Raw genomic sequence first — 26,685 nt, 5'->3', positions numbered from 1 at the left:
AGCCAATGTGAGGGTCTGCGACGATGGCGTGCCTGTGCCCATTACATCATGATGAGTGGCAAGGAGGCAAGCCCCCCCCCCCCTTACACACACACACGTGATCTTGCAGTGACAGCTCAGAGACACCTCCACGTTGATCTGATGATAGATTCTGCGGTCAGACCAGTCCCCCCCCTCCCCCCTCCACCACTGGCATCCTCGTAATGTCACATCCCATAGTTCGCATTTTGACATTTTCGCATGTACAGTCCCAACTCTGTGTCAAAGCTGCTTTGAGCTCTTTGCGCTGACATCATCCTGATTGTCATCAGTGGGCATGGGCCAGACCATTCGGTGAGTGACAAGGGGGGAGGATTACACGCAAATGCCAATACTTTTGCACTCACTGGGAATCAACTTTCATATTTGACTCACATCATTACAAACTTGATACACCTCGTAAAAAAAAAGTAATTAAACTCTTCCTAAATTTTCCCCATTCAAAGTCTCATACAACCAAAACAGTACCACAGGGGAGCATGTAAAAAGTCTACTATCAGATTAAAATGAAAATTAAATGTAAATAAAAAGTTCTGGATCTTCACTAATATTGAAGTACTTTGTCAAACTTCTAGGAAGGCTGTCTCTCTTTAGTCTGCGTCTTAGTTGAAGGGAAATTGAAAGCTCAGTCTTTACGCCATGATGAGACAATCCCAGTCACACCCTCAGTACGCAAGAACTTTCCAAAGGTCACACCACGTGTCAGAGTGACCTGGCAAGACACTCACTTTTGAAAATAATCTAAATTTATTCTTGTGATATTACAAGTTGGAGCAAAAAAAACAAGACGTCTTACTCAAAAAATAAAAATTGTATTCCGGTGATACTACAGTATTTTTGTTTTTCTTTAGGAAAAAACTTTACTAGCAAAAAAACAAAGATTTTCTTTATGATTGTCCACCAGATGGCACTATATTTTCCCATTCAAAGCATGCTGTGAAATTTTAGATTTTTTACCGATTTTCTTCGAGGGTGCCAGACATTTTTATTGTTGTGCTTGGAACGACTGCAAAGCATGCAGCCAAATTTTTTAAAAGCTACGTTATTGTATTTTAAGTGTGACCCTTGACACACTGGATCTCGAAATTAAATCCAACAATTTTCCCCACATTTTAACACCACAAATAAATTTCCACTCCTTATTCCGTAAAAGCCACCCAGTTTGAGTCGTGCCGGAAAAGTGTGCATCATCGTGTGGGCCGGCTCTTGACGCAAACTACTTAAAAGTACTTCACAAACACATGCGCCTGCCACTTGACCATTCAGTCCAAGGACAAAGCCCTGATGCAAAACAAGGTGCAAGTTTCACACGCCTACGCCAATATTTTCTTGCTTTCTGCGTCAAACAAAACAACATGATTTCGCATACATTACAAGGTACTGGAAGTGCAACTTCCACTCCTCCGGAAAGACTTTTGAGAAGACGTGTGGGACATTGAACCTCCCCCGTATCTTCTTGAAGGACTTTCCAGCTAACTTAACAAATCATGTGCTTGATTTGGCTGGCATTCCTGTGAGGACATCCCAGGCACAAGTGCTGGGAAGTACCCCCCTGCCTTTCTGGGTGGGTGGAAGTCCCCCCCCACACACACACACACACCCTTCAGCTGTTCAATTTCAGCCCACTATTTGTTAAAAATAATCTCCTGAAGATGCCACACTGGTCCTGATGACAAACGTCTCCATGGCGATGAGGGATAACAGGTCGTCAAGGGGGTCAGAGGTGGGACCTTCAAGGGGGGGGGGGGGCATGGATGACTGGATTTGGGTGGCTTGGGGAGGGGCAGAAGGGCAGCTGCACCGGGAGGAAAATCCCACTGACGCTAAAATTAAATAGGAGCGCATTAAAATTAAATAGTAATACTTATTTTGAATCGCACCTCATATTTTTTGTCACCTCTACTTCTCTGAGGAGTGCGAAGGTGCAATGGAAACATTGAAATGAGGAAGTGAGAAAATGTTGGGGGGGGGGGGGGGTTGTACGTGAGAGGGGAAATCCTCAGGGTCCAAATGCCAGTTAACTCTATGCCCTTAAACTTGGTAACCCCCTCCTCGTCACGTCCGTCCTTAGACGAGAGTATTTTTGAATGCGCTTGTGACCTCTGACTTTTGTCCCCTTTTAAACACATCTGCGTCTTTTCTCAAATTTATTTCAATTTTTGTCTAGTTTCTTGTTGAGTGTGAATGCCTGGCACGTGTTTCATTTCATTCATTTTCCCCTGACTGCTATGGAAAATTATAACCAGCTTGCTCTGAGAGATTGGACAAATGGGCTCTCTGTGCATATTTCAATAAATAGGAGTGTGAATAAATGCCCACACGCTGGAGCGCACTCAAATGGGTCAGGAAATTAATAAGCAGCAATGCAGAAGGAGCCATTGTGTGTGTGTGTGTGTCTGTCTTTGTGCTCTTCACATTCTAATTGGAAAGGGATGAATGAGACCTGAGTGTGGATCCACTCCGCTGCAAAGTAACCAAAAGGCAATTTGGCTCTTTAATTTACAGCTTTCAATGGCTCTCAACTCCCGGAAGGTTAGACTGCGAAGGCATGCGCAACAGGAAGTGGGATGCGCCGTTCGGCCGCACTAAGTGTGTTTGTGTTTGCTTAATGAGTCGAGATCATCAGCGTGGCTAATGGAGTGCGAGCAGAGGCGTTTACATCATTCTTTAAACTCCTTTGCAATCTTATCCCTGAGAATAGGTTACCTAACTGGTCGTGGGCAGCCGGGGCCCTCGGGCGACCCACCTGACGGCTGCTGAGTCTGAGACTGAGTCACAACACGCATGACAATTACATAAAGACGGGAGATGTCGCCGACACAAACACGATCCTGTTGGAATATCTGCACAATATTAATTAAAATACATTACAGTTGTAATATTCCATGTTTTTACAAAAAATCTCAATATACAATAATAATTTTAGTATTACGTTATTTTAATTTTTTTCTTAAAAAATCCAACTTTACGCTTGTAATTTTTCTTCACAAAATGTGACATTACTCTGACTATTAAAATTAATTTCCCAAGAAAAAAAATTTCTGGAATACATTTTCGTAATATTGTTTAAGAAATAAAATCGAAAATTGCTTTATTCTATTCTAGTTGTGAAACTTCTTTTGTGCATTTGTGTATTTTTTTTTTAAATTGCTCCTTTACATTTTATTTAGTTATGTTAATACTGTAGATTTTTATAAAGTTCAATATCAGAAAGATATTTTCTTTATTAAAAGATCAGAAAGAAATTTGTTTTGGTTTTGGGCCAAGCTGGAACACATTAATGGCATTTCCATTCATTTCAATGGGGAAAGGAGATTTGAGAATAAAACTGGTACCCCAAGATAATATGTTTGAACCAGGCCTTACAATAAGGTTTATTTTGAGGTCTGACACACACACGCACACGCACACACACATTGATTCTTTTCTTCCTCCCTGGCATCTCTTGTTCCTGCCGCCATCCAAACAAGACAGCCAGGGTTGCAATTACGGGAAGGAAATCGTTTATTTATAGCTGGCTCAGGATCAGCGGCAGAACAACTAGTCATGTGGCACTGAAGAAGGCTGAGAGTGAAGGGAGCTGGGGTGGGAGGGTCGTGGCTAGCGAGGGGTGGGTGTGGTTATATTTAACCGCACTGTGATGTCAACACGTGGCATGCGACGTTGCCATGGTTTCCCCTCCAAGACAGGCGACCGCTTGCTTATCAGTGTGACACACCAGCGGATAAGGCGGGGACGGACGGTTGAACTGGAAGAAAATGCAAAGATGGACGCCGGTGGTCTACAACAGCCCACTTTGAACTTCATCTGTCCTTCATTTACCCCAGACATCTAACCTCTGTTGTTCTTTCATTCGGCCTCCGAACGCAAGACAACAAAACAACAAAACAACAGCACCAAATTATCTGTTTATGGCCATTAGAGGAACGATATTTGTAAAAATTTAAATAGATAAAAATGGTTAGTCCAGTGTTCGAAAGTATGTCTAAAAATATGCCTGTTAGCCTAATTGAAGGTTCTGAATTGGCCGTAGGTGTGAATTTGATCGTAAATTGTTGTTTGTGTGTGCGTGCTCTGTGATTGGCTAACGACTGGTCGGTTGGGTTTGCACAACTCAGTTTATAGAAGGTTGATATGGTATTAAAGTTAGCCTCTAAGGTAAAAATTATAATGCGCATCTCAGGTAAAAACAGCAAGTGTCAGCAGAAGCCGCCTCAGTCCAGCGAGTTAAATAACCCCCCGCTGCATCTCTCACACTCAGGTTTAATGGCCCCCCAAGGAGGGCGTCATGGCTCCTGTCAGGCATGCAACACGGATGCCGCCGTGACACGTCTGCCTACGCTCGCCACGTTATCTTTGAGTCCAGCCAGATTGAGTCCATACGGGCAGTAAAGCATGAGTAAGAATAACCGGGTGGTGGGGGTCCTCCTCGAATGGCGTCGATTAGCCAAAGCTCCCTAAGCTTACTGCTTTCATTACCAGGACACTACAGCAGATGAGAGGTGTCACTGATGCTGCAGCTCCAACACTTGAAGTAGACCGACATGTCAAGTGGGCCATGTGTAGTATTTACTCTGGACGCCAGCTTATTCCATATATTAAAACCATTTATATGAAGCCTTGACATTATTTTTAAAAGATCATAAAGAAGCTGTAAATGCAAATAAATGAATGTGTGTAGTAATAAATAATCCTTATTGTAAGTGCCAGTTGAAACATGCAAAAGTCTCCCATTGTATTTGGTTTTTGATATTATATTTAGATACTAATTAAAACTCAAATCATCGTTTCCCATTGAAATTAATGGAAATGTCATTAATCTGTTCCAGCTTCCCCAAAAAACAAAACCCATATATATTTTTTAGGGTTGGTGGCATGTTGGCACTTTATTTATTTATTTATTTATTGAACTGGATTAAATAGAACAAGCATGAAAGGAAATATTCAGCCGTCTATATAGGAAGCACACACTGTACATAATATGAGCAATGACGACGGTGTTTCTGACTTGAGGAAAAGGTCAGAGTGATTCAGACCTATTTCCTGATGTTAAAAATGAAACGGTACAAAATGAAAACTGTAAAAATAATGTTATCCCAAAAATAACCCCTGCCCCTTTATTATGCATGCATGCGCAGCCTTTTATTTCCCCCGCAAGACAAAAGGGCGAACATCAAGGATGCATTATTAGCGAGCACGTGAGTCCCGTGTGACGTTTGCACCAAAATAGATCACAAGTCATCTCCAGCGGGTCTTTTGACTCATCAAAGTGAATCTATTCTCTGTAAATGTGGGGGGAAAAAAGCTGCTTTGAGTGACAGCCCCCCTCTTGATGTTCTATTTTAGGACTGGCTTGGATTCATGGGAAGCATACAATTGAGTTCAGGATGAGGAAGAATAACACCGCCAAGGTGAACAGACCATATTTGTGCAAATCTATAAATGTAATATTTATATATTACATGATAACATATATTATTATAGTATATTGATCTGGTAGCTGACTCATGAGTTTTAATGTGGGTGTTTCATATGAACACATTCTCATCCCCAGTTATAGGAGGGTGTGCATACTTGTGCAACCACATTATTTTATTTCACCTCGAACAAATTTTTCCCCCCTTAACTTTGGTGCATAGGTCGTGTCAAAATAATAACAGAAAAAATGTTTTGAATTGATTTAACATGTCCTCATTTTTCTATAGCACTAGTTGCTGTACCTAATCTAACGACCATTTCTTTATATTGCGGGCATTCACTATATATTTCGCAAAAAAAAAAGCTTAAGCTCTGGGTTTTATTTAAATGAAAATGAAAATAAAGCCGGATAAACACAACCTAAACATTGTAATCATCGCAAATGACCTGTAAAGCTAATGTTGCTAACGCTATCAATACCTTAGCGCTACTGCAATCGTGCATGCTACGCTACAATTGCGGCATAATCTCGGAATATGTTAATGGCACAGCGAGCGCATTGTGAAAGTTTGCAATCAGTTACATGTGTGATTTGGCGTGTGCATTTTTTGCATACATTTCTTTTCCCAAGAGCCTTCAAATAGATTTATCCATTTGATGTTCAGTGAGGTGTGAATTAAGCCCGCAACACAGCTCCAGGCAAAGCACACAAACGAACACGCAAACACACACACCTCAACAATTCATCACCCTAATAGCCTCCAATTATTAAGCTAATAAATGTTTGTATCACATGTCCTGACTTTAACTTTCCGGTTTATGATTTTGATGTTCTGTTGCCGTGGCGGTGCGACGTGAGCGTGATGAAATGTGACGGGCCGCATTAAGGAGCCGCAACCCACGCGTTGGGCCCCGGCCCCACGTGCACGAGGGGGGAACGGCCCGCACACACGCTTCTCTTCACGGGCCAGCTCACTAATGTGTTGGGACATGAAGACTGCTCTGCTCTGCCCTGCTCATCTTTTTGCTAAGGAACGGCAACATTTGACGCACTATGGCGAGAATAAGTGCCGATGCTATTAAAAGTGCCGTATTTACAAAAGTTTACAAAATTTCAATAAATTATTACCATTCCACAATTTTCATGTCAATAAAAGCGCAATATTCCAGAACTGTTATATGTTTAGCCTGTTAAATGTAATTGTTTGAATGAGTAAGATAGTTTCTCCTTTCCTTGCATTGGAATGTATTGTGAGATGCCATTACATATCGTTTAAAGTTAGCTAAACTTCATTTAAGACGAACGTAAAGTAGAGGTTATGTCCACATACCAAAACTATCTACTTTAGTATTTCAGAATCTCTAGGAGTTTGAGCTAATGAACGTAATACCTCAACTGTCTGAACGAGCAGCACCATTTTCGTCTTTAATGTGTTTGAATCCGTTGGGAAACGGCAATGCTATTAGCCGCCGTTTATACATTACGACTCCGTATTTTATTTTTTTTACTGAAAACTGCTCACGAATTTTACTTTGGGCTATGACGCCTGATTGAGGTCAGAAATTAGCCTCAGAAAAAATGGTGAATACGATATAAGGCACTTTGATAAAATATTTTTTTAAGTTTGGGTTTTACATTCAAATTCAAGTAAAAATTACTCAATATTGATCATTAAGTATTTCAGGATGAAAATAACTCGAACTGTGTTTTTCAGGTTTTGTCTTCGTGTAACCTGCTTAAAAAGAAAACAATCAGAAGCAAGATTTATGATTTTAAGACTAACAATTGTCGTCTATCATGGCGAAGGCTCCTTTTAAAAAAGAAAAATGTAATCTGTCACGGATTAGCGGGCGCCCAAACTCGAGATTTGACCTAGCATTATAATCCTTTGTGTTGATCTAACGTAATCTGATTTCTCTCAATTACTTTGTCTCCAAAATACATGCAGGCAGACGCTAAAGTGAACAATGGACCCGACCGACGTGCTGCTTCAGTCGTCGGTATCGTATCACTCAAATTTAACGCAAGATGAGCTTCGACAATGCAACTCTAATCTAATATTTCAATCTAATAAAATCAAATACGAGAGCTCTATGAAAACAGAATCTCCCTTTGCGACTTGAATATTGCTCTGTTTCGATTAAGACAGTGAGGTTGTGTTCAGAACGAACCAATCCCAATCAAACTCGTGTCACATGAGTCAGCATTTTAAGCAAACCAAAGGCCAGAATTACAATTTGGAGTTTGAACGTGTTTACTTCTGAGCACAGCCACAACGCCCGGTTATACTGGAAAAGGGTGTGCAGACTTGTGCAACCACATTATCTTGCTTGAGTTTTCCGTGTGATGTAAAAGTTTTTTTCTGAGCAGGGGTGTGTAGACTTTTTCTAGCAACTGCGCTTTATTACTTGACTCGGTCAGCGTAGCTTGAAATCTTTTTACGCAGGTATTACATCAGTGAGGCCGCCCCTCCCCAACCCTCCCAGGGGCTAATCTTTTAGCGGTGGAATTATCTGACCTAAAAATGACATCAATGGAGGATTTTATCATATTCAGACAAGAAAAGGAAGATCAAATCAGAGGGCAGACGGAGAAGCAGAGCCGAAGTCCAGATAGCATTTTTATAACCTTTGATTTCCACCGGGCAACCGGGCTTCACTATCGATCTGATCTTTCAAACTCATTTGAGGCCAGAGCGGAGTCTCGAACGGTGCCCCTGCTAATGCAATATGGGACGCGCGGCCCCTCGTTTGTCATAGTAACCTGACTCGGAGGAGTTAAATATAGCCGTTTCCGGTTTGGCACAGGAGGGATTTCGGGCTCTATTCTTAGCGTGGCGTCCTCCGCATCAAAGTAGACGAACACGCGTGAAATAAATGTTGAGCAGGAAATATATAATTGCTAAGGCGGGTTGAAGGACGGCGGTTGATAAATAGCTTGTTGCAGAAATCTTGCAAGTTGACTAATAGGATGTGTTCAATTTATAACATGGCACTTTTTCACACTCAAATATATTCAAAGACGATGCGACATATACATTTTTGCATCAGCATGTCTTATTTGTAATCTTAATGAGCTTCCGCTTCAAAACTCTGGAGGCAACGCCACACTTAAACTTCTATGCTAGGCTACAAAGCTCAGTTGTCTAAATAACGGGATTTGACACACAACCAAGCAGAGTATAACCTGTTTATTTTCTTGTCTCTTTCCTGGCTTTCAATGCTAAATTAAGTACAGAATAGCAACGTGTGGGTGTAGTTGTGTTGTCAGATGCTAACGCTCAAAGCCGCCTACGCACACTCCCGATGACAGTTCATTTCATCACAAGGCCACGGACCTTTGTCAGCTACAATCCCCGTGACAAAATAATAAATATACTTACAATGGTTCTTAAACTTTTTAAATCTCCCCGAAAACATTTTATATTTCTGTAAGCTGCGGTGTCATGCGCAGTTTAATGGTGAAAATCTGCCAAAGCAAAACTGTTGTATTGTTAGCCCAATAGCATAATTGCTAATGTCATTTTTAACATATTGTCACAATATCAGTAATGGAAAGTCTCTTTTCCATTCATCAGGAATTCATGGTCAAATTTTCAGTGTTGTCCCCACAATCCTGTCTGTAGAAGACAATTGCACCATTTTGACAGCAGTTTATATTTCACCAACTCTCTGCCAGGAGATGGTAAGTCAACAGGAAAATAATACAGTAGACGTCCCAAGGTTGATCTATTTGAGGGTTGTTAATCTGCGCTCGGCGGGGCGTCTTTACATGCCGCCATGACGCCGCTGGGCTACAAAGGGAAATAGATGGCAGAAATCAATAGACGGCGGGGCCTTTCCTAGCTTGATGTCACATCACAGACCACCAAAGTATACGTCATGTGGTGACCTCATCCGGGCGCATTTGGAAATAAAATGGAAGGAGGGACGATACTCTACTGCTGCATACGAGTTCTACATTCGCATTTGTGCTTTGAGGTTCAAGGTTGGCAAGTGGAGTGGGGTCAACCTGATGGATGCACAGAGCGCGGCGTGACGTTCCAACATCAAGGGTGGAGGCTATGAATAAAAAGTGGAGCAATCCCCTTGGTGGCTGTAAAATAGAGCAAATGACCACAAACGCTCAAGAGACTTTATGGTGTACTCTGACTACTGGATAGCCATCAACGCTTTGAATATTCGGCCCCTCGGTAGGGCTCGGTAGACCCACAAAAAAGTCTAATAAATGTATGCCAACCTCAGGAAGTCGGCCATTTTGGTTTGAAGCAGCCATTTAAGGGTGGCACAGAAGGAGTACCCCCTTTAACTTAAAAGTTTGATTCATCACCATGAAATTTGGTTGCCATGTCGATTTTGAGTATACCCACAAAAAAATCTCTGATAAAAAGTACAGGATTAGTGATTAGTAATTTAGGCGTAGTACCCTCTTTAACTTAAATTCACTCCAAAGCCAGGTTGATTTATCAACATAAAATTTGGTCGGCATGTCAATCGTGAGAAAACCTACAAAAAAGCTTCAAAAAGCCAAACCTGAAAAATCACAGTAAAAATTCCAATTTTAGTTTCAAGCACCTTTATAAGGGTTTTGAAAATTCAGCCCCCAAATCCGGTTTCACTCTGAAATTTGATCAGCATGTCAATCATGAATAGACGCACAAAAAAAGTCTATTTTGGTTTGGAGAGGCCACCCTAAACTATTTTTTTAGCTGTATTGATCGACTACTGATTTTACCCATCCAATCGAGCGCGACCACCGACCGCCAAGCAGCATCAAGTGACTCTTTAACCAGAGAGAGGCCCCAAGCACGGACGTTTTGTAAGGGGCCGAATGCGGGCCACTACTAAATCAAGCCTGTTGCACTTATTCAAGCAGCAATCATGGCAGGCATTCAGTGAGTGAATGGAAGACATCTTTCTAATAAAGACAGAGCAGAGCATTATTTCTCGCCGCGTTTCCAGCTCAATGAAAAGAACGAAGCTACCTTGACAAATAAAGTGAGCTTTTTTTTTTTCCTCCCGCTGCTGTCGTCACTCGATTATGCCTTTTCAATATGCCTTTGTGAAGGCTACACTCTAATGCAGTATGTGTCGCTGCTTGGGAATATGGTCCATTTTGTGTTTTTCTTCTTTTTGTTTTTTAGATAATAACACCAGGTGATGATCTTTCAACTGTGGGCAGAGCAGCCATGACCTTACCTCAAGGGCATGTGAGAAAGTGTGCATGGTGAAGGACGTGCCGCACTAGATAAACACGACTCTCAATAAACAGTCGGTGTTGATCAATTTTTATTGACGCGTTTTGTCGACGCTGGCTGGTGTTTGCTCACCAAAGAAGCTTTATTGTATTCTTTAATTATCTGCCCACAAACATGCACATTAAAAGCTCATTCAAAACAACCCGTTTTGAGAACACAGTATCGTCATAAAATCTAAATTCCCTGTGATTTTTTTTTTTTTTTTTACTGTCTTGTGCAATAATGAAAAATAAATGAGTAGGTGTCAATTTGATGACATAATCTTTGGACTGCCCAAAGTTGGCAAAAGCGAGCAAAAACAGCTTCACTGCGACACAAGTAATTGCCGGGATTGATCGTGGGAATAAGTGGACTGTTTCCATGGTAACCGCCGCAGGACCAGAGCGGCCAGCGAGGGGATTGATCGACGGCCGCGCACGCCCCGAATGTTGCAAAGTGTAATTTAAGGAGCGATATTTGTGCGTCTCCTTCCGACTTTCTAGTAAACAGTAATTGATTGGTGATTATACGCTGGAATTGTTTTCTGTCATCAGCCAAGCAATTAATTAGATGACTAAAAGCCCCGGAGGACAGCTTGTTGGGCACAGCATGTTTCATTACGAGAGAGGAACGCCTACGCCTCTGTTTTCTTTTGTTTGTTTTTTTGTGAGGGACTGTCAGACACCCGCTGACCACCGGGGTCCTTCCATTTTTTACAAATAAGAAAAGAAGACACCTCAATGCAAAAGTAGAAATAATCCGTTGTGTAAAAGCCACATTTTTAGACACTAGTGAATATTCAAAATTAGATTTTTTTTTTCTTTTATCTACCATAAAAAGAAAACATCACCCACCACCTGGGCCCCACTACAGATCTTCCAGAGCAGATCCTTCCACGGTGTTAAGCTAAAAATATGCTAATGCAGTTCCTTGATGTCTTCCAGGCTAATTTGCGGCAATTAGCAAACATGTCACTTTTAACATTTGCATAAATGCTCTTTAACACTCACACAACCTTTGGATGACCTCTAACATTCGGACTTTCAAGCATTTTATTCACACCCCCAGAGACCCGAGCCGGTTGATCATTGGTCGTTTTGGATGAATGTCACCCTCTGGTCTGTGACCAACCTGCCCCGAAACAGGAAGTGTGAAATTCTCGCCTTCGCCATCCCTGCGGTGTCAAACACCTCGCGCCCGGTCGCCGGTTTGCCTCAGTGGCTAGCAGTGAACTTTCAATTAAGAGGAGCGACATCCCCTACAGCTAAATCAGCGTCCCCCGTGCCATATTTCTCCAAATGTCACTAGTGTGGTGTTAGCATCCCGGGGACAATGAGCGGTATTGAGTTTCGCAGGGAGACTTAGCAGCACCCAAACTTAGCACTGACTCCCTAAGGATGCCGGTATGCGTGTGTGCGGATATACACGGTAAAATTAGCTTCTTAACAACAGGATGTTGCGCAATTTATGTAACTGGTAGTTTAGCGACATTTGGCCCGTTTTGACTGTGACTTTTAAACTGGAGGCATCCCAGTAGACAAGGGGCAGCATAACATAAATGCTAACTTCCTTAGCATGAATACTAAGCCAGACAGAATGTGTTAGTTTCTCGATACAGCAATTGTATTGAAACATTGAACAAAAAGCTGACAATTAATTACCTGGTAATTAAAAGCATAACAAATGCTAACTTCCTTAGCGTGAATGCTAAACCAGACAGAATGTGTTAGTTTCCCAATACAGCCCTAGGATTGTAACATTGAACAAAAAATTGACAATTAATTTACCTGATCATTTTGAAAAAGGATGCAAAAACAAGGCCGCCCGCTCCCCCGCCCCACCCGCAGGGCAAAGTGCGTCGTGCTCAAGTCAAAGTGACACGTTCAACAAACAAGCCAAGGTCACCGGGATGCGCTTTGTTCATGCAATCTATTACTCATACTTGACTCAGGGCACACGAGGAGAGTAATTCTAGCATTTCATCAAAATAAATGAGTTGCTTTTTTTGTGCTGTTTGAGATGAGAAGACTGATAAACCACACACAAAGGCACATACTGGGGACATAAATCCTGGACGGACACACATTTTAGGAGTTCATTTTAGCAGCATAAATCAATGCAGATACTCTATATACATCACTCAGCTACAGTTCCCTATCAAATCTATACTCCGTTACATGGAACTAGTGAGTGTGACTAGAATTGCCTCATTTACTGTGCGGCCAGAAAGCAATATTCCATATAAGTGCGAGTGATCAGAGAGGATTTTCATAGGAAGTGACAGCAGGTGCAAACGTGAGGATAAAGGAAGCATTTTCCCTCCCTCGGGGTGAGGGAAAAGCTCCAGTGTTGTCATGAGTGAATCAAAAAAGTAAGAAAAATCCTGATGATGCATCTTCTTTTTCTGGATGGTGGGTGGGGGGCTAAAAATAACCCCTTCGTGTGTTTACCATGCTACATGTAATCACAGTCAATATCTCCTTCGACTCCAAATCACATCATTTGAGCACCCTTTTGAAAATCACCCCTCATCCCTGGACACACACACAATGGTGCCAGTGCTCATCACACACACACACTCCTCTGCAGGGTATTTCACTGCACACTTCCAAACGGGAAGAGACAGGCCCCCATGTTGGAACCCGAGGCTGAGACAGAGCTCTTTGCTCCCCTCGCAATGCTGACCCCATCACTCGTGCGATCATTTATGCTATGCTATAGCAACACAACGCACCTTTCATGAGGATGTGACGAGTGGGCGCCGATTCTCAGTGCCGCTGTGCGGTGGGTGCCACTGCCTCCACTGGGAGAGAGAAAGAGAGAGAGAGAGAGAGAGATTGATTTTCCACACAGTCAACAAAATGATTTTGTCATGAAGGGTAAATACAAAGCCTCCCATGCTCATTTATCCCAAACATACACACAAACACACGCACACATGCACACATATTCCCGCAGAGAAAGTGCTACCAGGCAACGCCATGCAAACACAACGCGCACATGACTCAAACATTGTGCCGCATTTGTGCTTCTGGAAAATTGAGGAATGCAATAGACAGATATGCAGTGTTTATTCGACAGTCTAATGGTGTTAAAATGATCAAATGGAAAAAAAATAGTCTCAAGTATAATATTCAGTGGAGTACATATATGATATCAGTGATTCTCAAAGAGCGACACTAGTAGTGTGCTCGCTCCCTCTAGTGTTACTCGAAAGAATAGCAGTCCAAGTACAGTTCAATTGTATTTAACTTTGATATTTTTGGTAAACATTTTTTTTTCAACTTATACCGAGATATCGTTTTTATGTATCTAATTGTTGTGTGCAGTAAAATTTAATTAATAGTCAAACTAATAATATTACAGTGGCTCACAATAATATTACATACATACGTTGGATTACAGTCAAGCCTCGGTTTTTGAACGTCCCGGTTCTCGTACAAAACGGAATTCGAACAAAAAAATCGAGACGCTTCGGTTGTCGAACAAATTTCGGAGGTCGAACCTCGCGAGATGAGCCGAGAGGACCCGAGAAAAACCCGACCGCGTGGCCCGGATGCCGACTGATTCCATTGTATTTTCGTTACTTTGAGGATTGTATTAAACCCTAATCATGCCTCCAAAGAAAGCAAGGGGGAGCAGTAAAGCCATCCTAAAACACAAAGACGCTCTTAAAGCAATGCGACAGTGAGCGCCCGGCGCGCTTTGGTTGCGCAATCGGACCAAATTAAGCTCCCTGCGCACTGAGGTCCACTTAAATTTTGTAAAGTACATCAGGACTTTAAAAATATTTTCTAAATTTCAGCGACGTCTCTGTCACAATAATGCGACCAGCGCGGTACAGTTGCGTGTTCGGCGGTGCGCTGCAGTTGCGCAATCGGACAAAAATGCGCAAATGAAAAAATGCTAAAAAAAAAAAAAAGGTGGGGTTTTTTTGTCTTGGAAGGGATTAAAATTGTTTCCATTATTTGTAATGGGAAAAAGAGATTCGGAATTCGACCGATTCGCTTCTCGAACCGCCTTCTGGAACAGATTGTGGTCGAAAACCGAGGTTTGACTGTACAATATAATTTTAGGTAGTAGTGTTAAAAGTTTGACATCCAATAGTTTCATATTACAAAATGAAATATTAGTTTGTGATAATTTACAAAAGAACACTTTCAAAGTGTTAATTTTTCAGATTTGTTTTCCAAATTATTCAGAATCAATTCTTATGCAACATTTCGCGATTTGTATTCTTCTTTGAAACGTCACCAAAAAAGACAAGCTTTTCAATTTGAGTTTTTTTTTTCTGTTCACGGTTCTCATAGTGCAAAAAGCAATAAATGAATAAATAAATAAATAAATTGACAAACACCTATCTACTACCACCTATTCATTAACCAAAGAAAATGTGCACTCACATTTTATTATAAAACGTGTCCAAAAAAAAAAAGCTAAGTGCAGAGTGACTCCCGGTCCACTTTGAAGATTCATTTACGATTCAATGCACTTCTGACCAGTTTAAACTTATGTTGGCCTTTCATTTCAAGAATAGGGAGAAGAAAAGAAACAAAAGCAAACCTAAATGGAAGTTTGTGATTTGAGAAAAAGTACTCGTTGGATACATACGCAAACGATCACTTGTTTAATGACCTTTTGTGCCAATATGGGGAAATTAATGAGCTGTGACATTCAATTATAACCCCAGCGTCTCCAATCATGGCAGACAAACACAGAGAACGCTTGAGAAGGACTTGCTTGTTTATGTGTGTCTTCATTGGCACGGGGAGACGTATCATTTGCATAATCATGAATAGCAGATACGGTTGTCAGGGGAAACGGACGGGAGGGGAGGGCGAATGCTGCAGTGATGAGCAAAGACGCAGAGCATTCCGCAGCAAGAATGGGACAAATAGTTATTGAACGAGCCATTTGGATGTGCAACTTCAATTGAATGATGAAGGGAAAATGTATACATTTATTTTTAACGTGCTAGCAGAATGATTTCAAATACATAGATTTGTTTGTGAAAATCAATATCATTGAATTGTAAAAAATATCTACTTGTAATAAATATATATAATGTTAAAGTGAATTGCTATTTAATAAATTAATTTTGTTCTGTATTATTTCATTTAAGATTAGAAGATATTTATTTGAGTTGTTCGTTTTAACCTAAATTTTGTAGTAAATAAATAAAAACAATGAAATAAACAATAACATGGAATAGAATAATATTTGTCATAATGTATATTAAAAAGTACATTTATATTACGGAATGTAAATGAAATATTTTTATGCATTATCTTGTCATCTTAACCTGAATTTAACATGCAGATAAGCAAAAGTACACTTGTAAATGTAAAATGAAACCATTTTTAGATTTACTTATTCATAATTTGAATGACTTAAAAAAATTAAATGATTATATTGCGTTCAAGTTTTCTATATTATAAAAAAATATATAGCGAGATTTCTGTTTAATGTGAATTCATTTAAAAAAGAACGAGGTTGCAAACTACAAAAGTGTAGATGCAACTTCCTTTGTTGCTCACTGTTGCCACTGTGTGGTGACAGGTAGCCTTGCAAGACGGGGCACAGCCCAAGCCATTCCTGCAGGCGCCTGAATCGCTATTGTCGGAGTGTCTTTGCACGTTGTTTCGCAGTCCCTCAGATGCCCTCCTCTCCCATCTGTGTCATCGCGCGCCCACGCCGCGTCAACCTGCCTCCCTCAAACAGCTCATTCCCTCGGCCTCAGCCCACGGCCACCCTCCCCGTTGCTCAATAAAAAAAACACACTTCTGCAAACTGGACGGCTGACAAGTAAGATGGACCCCCCGGCATGGTGCCTGAGGCCCATCTTTTTCCGCGTAAAGAGCACGGCGAGGATTGTCGTTTTAGTTTTTCATTCGTGATGTCACTTTGCCCTTTTTTTTCCATCTCCAGGCGATGAGACAGTGAGTCATGCTTCACCACGGAGAATTGAGCAAAAATCAATTTTCTCCTTTTTTTAACCTCTCTCTTGCTTCTGGGGCTCGGCAAGGGAGTGACGGGATAATCGATTGTACCGCCTTTGGCATCCGTAGTTTAGAATATGTGGAATCAATTTCTACGCTGTCAATAAACAACTTCCTATTTTGAAAAATTCACATTGATGTCTTGAAATTGTAGCAACACATATTGAGCTCACTGTTTACCGTCCTTAACGTACAAAGTGATTTTGAAAGATTTGATCATGATTCTAGAGCGCTCGCTGTTGCCCCTTGTGGTATAATGTGGAATTGGAAAGTGGGGCAGTGACCTAAGCTAATGGGAATTTGTTTCAATTCCCAGCATGGGTTGACAAACTAATTTCTTGCATTTGATGTCAGTTTGCTATTTTGTGCCATCTCGATGCTGTTCCTTTACTGATTACTTGATTTTAAAAGTATCTAAATTGCATTGAAATTTATTTTATGAGCTTCTATCACCGGATGCCGACAAACCACTTTGACAATTCAAAGTTCAATTTTAATCGGGATATTTAAATATAATTATTTGTACTTTTTAAAATGTCAGCCTGTTTAGGATTTTACTTAACGGGATTTTACAACAATGACTTGAATTAACTTTTTTTTTCCAGGCGGTCTGCCCTGGCTCATGTAATATTGTCAAGGCTCGCTTAATATTCATAATGCACTTTTTTTACATTCATGTGCTGTTTTTCAAGCTAGAAAATTTACAATGTAACTGCCAATTATATTATAGTTTTCATTCGAACTTCTTATTGGAATTTTATGGAAAGCATCCTTGGGAAAGTATTCATGCCGAGCTAATATTTCCACTCATGCTACGGAGTACAAGTGGCAGGACAGCGTGGACTTGTATCGCACTGGGTGACAAATAGCTGCCAGGCCACGTGTCTGGTGGCAGGTGTTGGACTGGTGATGGCGGGGCTCATGCTCATATTGTGCTTGGCGCTCTATGCCGTATCGATCTGCTTCAATCTTATTTAACCGCTGCCAAAACTCACAAGTCCGCATCGACTCGAGATGATTACACCTTGATTTTGCCGCGGCGGGTGGCTGACAGGCGGCACTGTCTTTATCACAATTCGGTCACTCATTGGGGACTTTGTTTTTTATGAGAGGATTGGTTAAAAGCCTTTGAGGCCAAATGTCTGATGATTAAAAAATAGTCAATCCTCGTTATTCAATTTAATGGATGTTATGATGTCCCTTCTGGTGTGGGTGTGTGTGTGCGTGTCTGTCTGTCTGCCTAACCCTGCCTGCCTGTCTACATGTGTGGCTGCACCATTTCTGTTCTAATGTTTGTTAGCACTGATACTGCATAAAAATTATAGTTTTTTATTTTTTAATAATTTCAATGTGAATTGTTGAATTAAAAATGTAATAAAATAGTAAATTACCATGATTTGAAAAACAATTACTATTTCGCTGTTCAACCTTTTTTTTTTTCTTTAAATCAGAGATTCATGTAAACTTCTATATTTGCTGAACTGGATTGTATCTCCTATGGAGGTGTCCCTAATATTCGGACTCCCTCATACTCAATTAAAAACAGCTCTCAGAATAATGCAGTCCACTTCTGCAGTACATCACAAATGAAAACATGGTGTTATAAGTACGTCGATGAAAATTGATCGTGCAGGTGTTCCTAATGTTATGTCCAGTAAGGATACAGTTGGCTTGTTGGAAGGGTTTTGGACCCTGGTCTATTTTTAGCACATTAGCGGCGTTGTTGCTGTCCTGTGCTGATGCGATGTGACGAGTCGGTTTTCTTTTCTTTTTTTTCTTTCTTTTAAATTAACACTAGCCTCAGATGGCATTTCCGTCTTGTTAGAGGCCGAGAGAGCGCAAGGTTGGGGTTAAAGGTCAGACAGGTTTACAGGGATACCATAATGCGCACACCCACCACCCGTGTATGCACCTGAGCCACGTCGCACCAAAGCTGGCTGCTGACTTTTTCTGGCAGCAAATATTAGGAACAGCTCAAAAAGTATAGACTGCTACATACATTTCTGACTATTGCTGCTGCTCTTCGCTACTATAGTGAATTTTATTTATGTAGTTTGCTCATGCACAGTTTTCTCAACTGCTGGAACGTTAGAAGTTTTGTGCGGTTTTTGCGCCCCCTTGTGGCCACTTACCCAGTCATGTTAAAAAGCTTATAGGTATTCAGTATGTTGCTATTTTTTGCTACAAACAAATCTGCTGACGAGTATTGCTGATATTCAGTTTTTTTTTTAAATATCGATTTATAATTGGCCAATCCAGTGGTATTAGTATTGTTTGTTTTGTTTCACACGTTTACCGCATGTTTAGATACGACGCTGCTGATTGTACTTCACTTGCATGTGCATATACAGTAATCCCTCGTTTATCGCGGATAATTGGTTCCAAAAACCACCCGCCATAAGTGAAATCCGCGAAGTACGGTCACCAACAAGAAGTCCTGGGAAAGATGCTAATTCGCGATCGGGCTAACACGCAAAAACGGACTTCTAAAGCAGTGGTTCTTAACCTTTTTCCTTGTTCGCACCCCATTCAATTCACCAACCAGTTCTCGCACCCCTAACCCTAAATAATTATTATAATAATGATTGGTTTACTTTACAGCTATAAGCGTTAATTAGCATTATCCCTAATGCCAATTAACACAATGACTTCCTGATTTCCAGAATTTTTCCCGCACCCCCGGTTAAGAACCACTGTTCTAAAGGAATGTAAACGAACATTTGGAGCAATACTATATTGTACTAAAGGTTAGACACGTTTCCTCATTTTAGAAATTCTATTTTGACTTTTAAATTGTTTTTTAATTTTGAAAAAAAATCCGCGATGTAGTGAAGCCGCGATAAACGAAACGCGAAGTAGCGAGGGATCGCTGTACTATACATAGCCGCTAATTGGTATGTACTATTATTTTCTGAAAATGATCTATAATGAAAAAAAATGGGACAAGGAAAAGACGGGGATGTTACCTCTCTGAGACTTGACCCATCCTGTCTTCCCGGCTCATTAGTCAATGGTCCGAGGGACTCTTGCGCCACATCTATTTCCGTGCTCATCCCCCATTTTGGCCTCTGCAGGGACATGGACAAGTCGGAATAGGACGTGAAGGTTTGTGACACACTGCAGTAGTATTTCTTTTAACTGTGTCAAGGACGTGACACACAGAGTTCTATGAGCTGGAATTAGAAGGTTGGCTGCCATGGTAACGATTCAACTAATTGATCAAATGCAGCATGGCGAGAGTAAACTATACTTGGAAACACGACAACCGAGACACCTGGACCGAACCTAAATTGATGGATTGTGTGGCAGCTTTGTAGGAGCGTTCATTAATCCTCCACTGGTGGTCTCGTCCAAGTGTCTGCACACACTGAAGGTCTGTGAAGCTTCTGGTGCCAAATTGCTGGCCGTTTTCCAGCTGCACACCGACAAGGCGCCCACGTGCAGTGGTGACGTCACTCCGATTACAGGTCACCAAATTGTCAATTACACGCATGATGTTTCAGAGAAGGAATTAAGGTTCATAATTACTGAAAATGGTGCAGTGATGTGGGATGGATATGTGGGATCCGTGGAATAACATTTGAGAAAGCAACATGCGTTCAGTGCACAAGTGCCTGCTTTTGTGAGACACTGCTGTCACCGTGTGGCACTTTGGAGTACTGCAGACAGTGCTCGAACTTGTACTTTTTAATTCTTTAGCTATCTCACCCAATTATTTACGTAGCTAATAACAAACCTGCATTTTGGTTTGTATTTATTTTTTCCCGGTACTTTTACTTTGTCAAACCCTTTACAGAACTTTGAAGCTGATCCAAATGAGTCAGGAGAACGGAACCATCCTGTTCACTTTGTAAAAGACTTGACAATGACTTTTCTGATCTACTGCTTGATGGATACTTTTAGTTCCCTTAAATTTATCACCGCTTGTAAAAATTTAATGTGATTGTCGATTGCCTTTTTTTATTTGACCAATATTATTGTCAAGACAACACTGTTCCTTACGAGATCAACATTATACAACACAAATTTCCAGTTTACATATTTTCCTTTTATTTTGAACAGCACACATGATTAATTTCCATTAACACATGATTCATCTTCAGTAGCAAAAATCCACGCCGCGTGTATTTACAGTACAAACCCGATCTAAACCGATTCCGCGACTCTCGTACTCGAGTTTAATAAAATGTCTTCGATTGCACTCTAAAAGTCACCTCTCAGGAGCTCCTGGGTCTCCCCGCAGCAGAGCCTGTAGTCCCCAGGTGGGCAGGCAGGCAGGCAGGGCCGACCTGGAAAACGCTCACACAGTGTGACAGGTTGCATGGCACCATTCAAGGACAAAGTAGTGCAACAATACCTGCCCTTGGTGGCTTGGTTACCTGACTTTGCAAGCAGTGGCCACACCGCCAGCTCGGGTGCCCTTTTGCTCCGCTCGCTCGTCGAGGGGGGCCGGCGCGGGGGGAGGCTTTTGCGAGGGACAAGAGCACTCCCTACTGGGCGCCCACTGCGAGACAAATACAGCCCATAAATCGTCCGACATTGACATGATTTGACACAAGCCAGCACCACTTTTGTTTGATTCGGTCACGAGATCCCAAAAGGTGTAAATGCAATATTCACACCTTTTCCGACAGAGGGGGAAAAGTTGCTGCTGCTTCGTCATTCCGTCCCCGGTGCTACCAACACGAGCCATATAGTTCCTCAAAGTCCTTCTGTTGGAATGCAAGACAATTCTCATAATAATCAGAATCCAGCGCTGTGTACACGCTGCCGGGTGAAAGGCTTTCGCCGTAAAGAGACGAAGTACCGAGCGAGGCGGGGATTTCGTTCTCTGGGTTAACGCAATTGGGCGCCATGTTTTCTGCATGCTCGCGTATCAAGTACTGCGTTGTGTTCTCCGGTGCCATTGCTCCGGGGTGAAGTCGTCTTGCGGTTCGTCGCTCCTCTCTCGGTTCCGCGTTGTAAGGGCCGTTGGTCAACTTTCGACGACGATCCCGTCCGTTTCGTTTCCTGGTGCTTGTCGACTTGACACCGGCGACGCTGCGTCGACACTGTCCGAAGGCCTCGTCCTCCTCGGCGGCCACGCGAAGCTGAGTCCACCGTAGCTTGGTTGCGGGCGTCAAGGTTAACCGTACGGCCTCCATGTGTTTAGAACTGGTCACCTCCATTGAGTCGATATACATTTCAAAAGTTTGTTGATTGAAAAAAGGAAAAATGTGAGGTCTTCTGCTAAAAACCCGGGAGTTTTATAAAGATATCACCACACGATGTTAGTACGTAACTTCGACGTCGACTATCAGGCAGTAGCACGTCGTTTTTATTCAAAGCCTTTTCCCATAATGCACTGTATTGCTCGCCTTTATGACGTTACTGCCACCTCGTGGTGCGGAGGAACGTCACCCTTCATACAACGATTCAAAGATAACGCAAAATAATCATATACAGTACACATTTGTAGACGGACTTTTTTTTACGCAAAAGGGGCAATAATAAATTGAGAACACTTAAAGAGAAAAGTACTTTTGACACTAACATTTCACACTAAAAAGTTGATATATTTCAGTGAACTTTGTTTATTGTAACGCCTTACTAACATCTTCTAAGTGCCGTTTAACATTCATATTTGTCAAGCTACCAAATGTAACGAAATAAATATTTATAGTTACATTAAACCTGCAGTAAGATATGAGCGTGTTGACAATAACAGTGTGGGATTTTGGCTAATGTTGCAATTCAGCACATAGTGGGCCTTCACTTGCCAGCGGGATTCCGTAAGCAAACTGGCTCATTAAAAAAATGTATTGCAAATTTCCGAACAAACTGACAGTGGTCATGTGATGCAAAATATCCAATTTGTACTAGAAAATAAATAAGATCAAAATGCAAAATGTCCAATAACGACAATAAAACCATGCATGCAATGTTGCTCGCAGAATGTGGAACAAAACCACGAAAAATGACAAATAAAAAAATTACAATAGACTTAATCATTGTTCTGTTATGTATTCATTTTTTTTTGCATCTCACAATAAGTCCTTTGCTATTTGTTCTACACTTTGTGACTCTGATGAGGGCATAAGTCACTTTATAGTGATATTAATTAAAATGGCAATAAACAGCTTTGTTCTTTTGTTCCTTTTAGTGCTTTTTAGGTAACAGCTAGGAAGAAATAGTCACAAAAGGTTTTAAAAACAGCCTTTACTGACTTTGTGTCTTGGGGAATTATTTTAAGCCAAACGTAAGCTATTGATGTAAGTGAATATGATTGAGTAGAATGAAATGTATTATTGATTGATTGATTGATTGATTGAATATTTATTGATCCCCAGGGGTGGGGAAATTCAGGCCCCAGCAGTATCCATACCACAGAGTGGGTATACAAAAAACACACAGATGGCATGAGCGCAACTCAATAGGCTCTCACAAGGCTGCCACACAACGGCGCCACAAAGAAAGTCAGAAAGTGCACAAGATAAAAGCCATCAAAGCAAATCAAAGCTAAAAGACAAAGGAAAAAAAAGCAACAGCGGCCACCTAGCACCCCTCAATACAAGAGAACACCCCAAAACACACAAAATAGCCTCCACGGGGTCCATCGACAGGTGTAAGGGCAGTCCAGTTCAACGGTGCCCAATGGACCGTGGTGGTGAATCGGTGAAAACATCACAAAGCAGGCAAACGTGTGAGCAGCGTCCCGGGCACCCTGTCGGGGGACGTGCAGATGGCCACCACGGGGCTAGCATGGCGAAAGTCGTCGGTTCCGACGAGCACGAGGGAGCGGACTCCCCACAGGTGTTGCGGCTGCAAGGCCAATGCGAGGGACCCGGTCATCACTGGTCGGATAAGCAGGAAGCCGTCGTAGAGTTACGCCGGCCTCGACCGATGATCCCGGTCCGGTCCCAGGAAGAAAAAATAAATAAAATAAAATATCCGATCCGAAGAGGTACCGAGGTGCGGTAGAAGGCACCAGCATCGCCGAATGGACAAAAAGACAGAAAGAAAAAGGAGAAAATAAGGAAATAAAGAGGAAAAGAGAGAACACTGCTGGGAGGCAGCCACTCACGGCGCCATACCAAGAGAATGTGTAGTATTATTATAATGATATTATTATCATTTATTATTTTCAGCCATTTGTTGTTTGAAACCAAAAGATATGGCACACTAACTCATTTTGACTGACACACACACACACACACAAATATACTTTGCAATTTATTGAGGAACCATTTGTTGGATACATGTTGCTTTTCTCAATCACTTTGCAATCTATTGAGGAACAATTTGTTCCCCAATGGATACTTGTTGCTTTTCTCAACCAGTTTGTGCAAAGTATATTTTTGGTATGAGCTTGTTCCCACTGCCATCGTGCATGTGCCAAGTACAAGTGAGGCGGACGCAAGAAGAGAAGTTAGGTGCTCTCCGATAAGTGAGTGTATGTCCTCACTGACCAAGGCAATTGTGACAGGTGGACGCAGCAGGTAACAGCAAAATAATCTGTTTATAACCTTGAATGAAACTAAGATGACCTGAGCATCACATGGGGCATGTAGTGGAAACTTTGTTGCCAGTGGCATCTTGTTGGAAATATTTCTCTAGAACAGTGAGGAAGCAGGGAAAAGAAAACCTACCTAACACACACACAAACAAGCCAGCGCCCGTCAGGTTAGTTACATTCAAGAAAATGCCCAGCTTTGCGATTGGTGTACACTCATGATCACTTTGGAACGACGCATGGTTTGCATCATGGCAGTGCTGCTCCATCGCTCGGTTGAAAATTGGACCAATTTAGGGAACTGGGGTGAATTTGACCCAATTATGAGTGGTTTACCATTTTGGGTGTTGTTTTTGTTTAAAAATGGGGTGTGAAATGCTAAAAATAATCGGTCCGGTTTTGAACCCAAATTTGGTCAAACGTTTGACCCAAATCGTCACGTGACTTGTTCTTAAACCTTGTGGGTCATGTGATTGCAAACAGTCTTTTTTATACCTCTTTAACAAACTGACAATAATTGCGAGAAACAATGGCGCGTGTGTAGGCAGTAGACGTAAAAGGGGAGCGAGGGGGGGGGGGTGTACGTCGAACGTACGTGAACAAACAGCTTTTAAATAAATACGTAAAATGACGACTCGAAATGACTTTGCGCCCGCTGCTTTGGCGCCCCCTGGCGTAGCTCTCCTATACCGATGCAAAAAACATCAAAGACATAAAATGGGGAGACAACTAAAGCCAGTTTATTTTAAAAGTTTTTTCTGTCAGCTAGTTTATAAAATGTTGACGAGCTAGCGGCTAGCCTATCATGCGTATGTTGGAATAGAGATGCACCACAAATGGAAATTATTTTATTTTTTTTACAACTATGAAAAAAAAGAGGCGCAACTTGTCAACACGTCTTCCTTTGCATAGATTGCAAATGACATCCTTAGCGTTGATGAATGAAAGCGGAAGTGAAATTGAATGGAATTTGTTGACATGTAGCGCCACCCTGTGGGCAGTACTTGAGTAAAAATATGTCTCTGGCCAAGTGGTAGCACAACTGAAGTGAAATGAATTTCCTCCGTTCTTCGACATGTGCAACAGTCCTTGAAGTTATTCAGCATCCTGAAACTCGATGATTATCTCGTGATAAAAAGGATACCTTGTTGATTTTTTCTGACTATATTCTTTTAGGCCTTGTAAAAGTCTTGTCAATGTGAGGAGTCAGTCATGCAGGTAACACAATTTGACAAAAACTGAATTAGGACGACTGCATTCTTGCCTGTTTGCTGAATTTCTGGGTTTCACCAATGACCAAGGCATGTTTACGGTTTCATCCGGACTATCTGATTAGGAGTCAACATGTGACACGGCCAATGGATGGCGTCCTCACGGCTCCAACTGCTACAAAAAGATGGAGACCCCCAACGGTTGGCTGGGGGCTCGTCACGACTGCCTCTGGGAGGGCGGCGACCTGGTCTCCATCACCTCGTACGAGGAAAACTTTGTGAAAGCGCAAATGGGCAACAAGCCGTTGTGGATCGGACTCTCCAATCTGGTGAGATGAAAGTTGACTGACACCGGGCATTGGTTTTGCCAGAACTGTGACCAGTACTTGTGTTAGTTTTTTGAAGCTAGAAAATATAAGCTGACTTGGTCCAACACTGGTGTGACGCCGCCCTACACTAACTGGGACACACGTCATAACGGACAGCAAGAAAGTCACCTCTTTGGTCACCAGGTTAAAAAAAAAAAATCTTCTCCCGACAGCTCCAACGTCGAGTCTTGCGTGTTTCTATCCCAGTCCTGCTTAAAACGAGTCAACTCGTCCGACTTTGCGGTTCAAGTTATCACCGTGCATTCGCCTTGAGATGCACGTGTGGCACTTTTTGTTTTGTTTTTCAATCGATTTCAATCAAATTGAGCAAATAACTCACTGGGGTTTAATTCACAACTGAGTGAAAAAATTGCAAAAAGGGTGTCGTCGTTACATGCGAGTCATCTCTACCGTGGCAAAGTTGTTCTCTGATGTATTTGTTAGAAAAAAAGGCTCGATAAATAGGTTGGGACGTCCGAAAACGAGAAGACAATCTCCAAGCCACGCACGCACAGTTTAGTTGGATGGCAGCTGCAAAGTTGATTGGATATGATGGCTTCATCTTAAATATCCTTTTCACAAACTTGGGATGCAATGTTTGGAGCGGAAGTCAAGTGAAAAATGTAAAAGCGGTCTAAAGACGCAATTCTGATTGGCCTCTGGATCACATAAAAAAAAATGGTGGCAAGGTTAAAAATAGAAGGTGAGAGAAACGCGGCGACACATGGTAACTGGGAACAACACGGACCCAGGCTAAACTACAAGGGACTCGGAGGAGGTTTGGCCCCTAGACGTGCGGCACGCAGTCCCACCGGTGTGTGGACACGCCCTGGTGCCCACGAACCAGCCCGCAACTATGGGTTAAATAGTACCACTGCCCAGTGGGCTCCTCGGGAGAGGAATGGGCTAAGGGAGTCAACC

General features: G+C 41.9%; 2 long non-coding RNA genes across 2 annotated transcripts in view; both read right to left on the bottom strand.

Annotated features, from left to right (window-relative positions):
- Positions 1 to 19,763, bottom strand: part of LOC133145640 (uncharacterized) — a 36,643-nt gene extending 16,880 nt beyond the window's left edge. The window contains exons 1-2 of the long non-coding RNA XR_009710959.1: positions 19,660 to 19,763; positions 13,429 to 13,497 (exon numbers count right to left, since the gene is read on the bottom strand). This is a non-coding gene — a long non-coding RNA (uncharacterized LOC133145640). The remainder of the gene's footprint in view (positions 1 to 13,428; positions 13,498 to 19,659) is intronic.
- A 956-nt stretch (positions 19,764 to 20,719) lies between these two features.
- On the bottom strand, positions 20,720 to 22,030 carry LOC133145425 (uncharacterized). The gene is made up of 3 exons (XR_009710907.1): positions 21,501 to 22,030; positions 21,316 to 21,405; positions 20,720 to 21,197 (listed from the first exon to the last, which is right to left on the bottom strand). It is a non-coding gene; the product is annotated as an uncharacterized LOC133145425 (long non-coding RNA).
- Positions 22,031 to 26,685: the final 4,655 nt, after the last annotated feature.

This window comes from Syngnathus typhle, linkage group LG21, assembly GCF_033458585.1.
Source record: "Syngnathus typhle isolate RoL2023-S1 ecotype Sweden linkage group LG21, RoL_Styp_1.0, whole genome shotgun sequence".
NCBI classification, from domain to species: domain Eukaryota; kingdom Metazoa; phylum Chordata; class Actinopteri; order Syngnathiformes; family Syngnathidae; genus Syngnathus; species Syngnathus typhle.
This window is presented reverse-complemented; position numbering and strand designations above follow the sequence as displayed.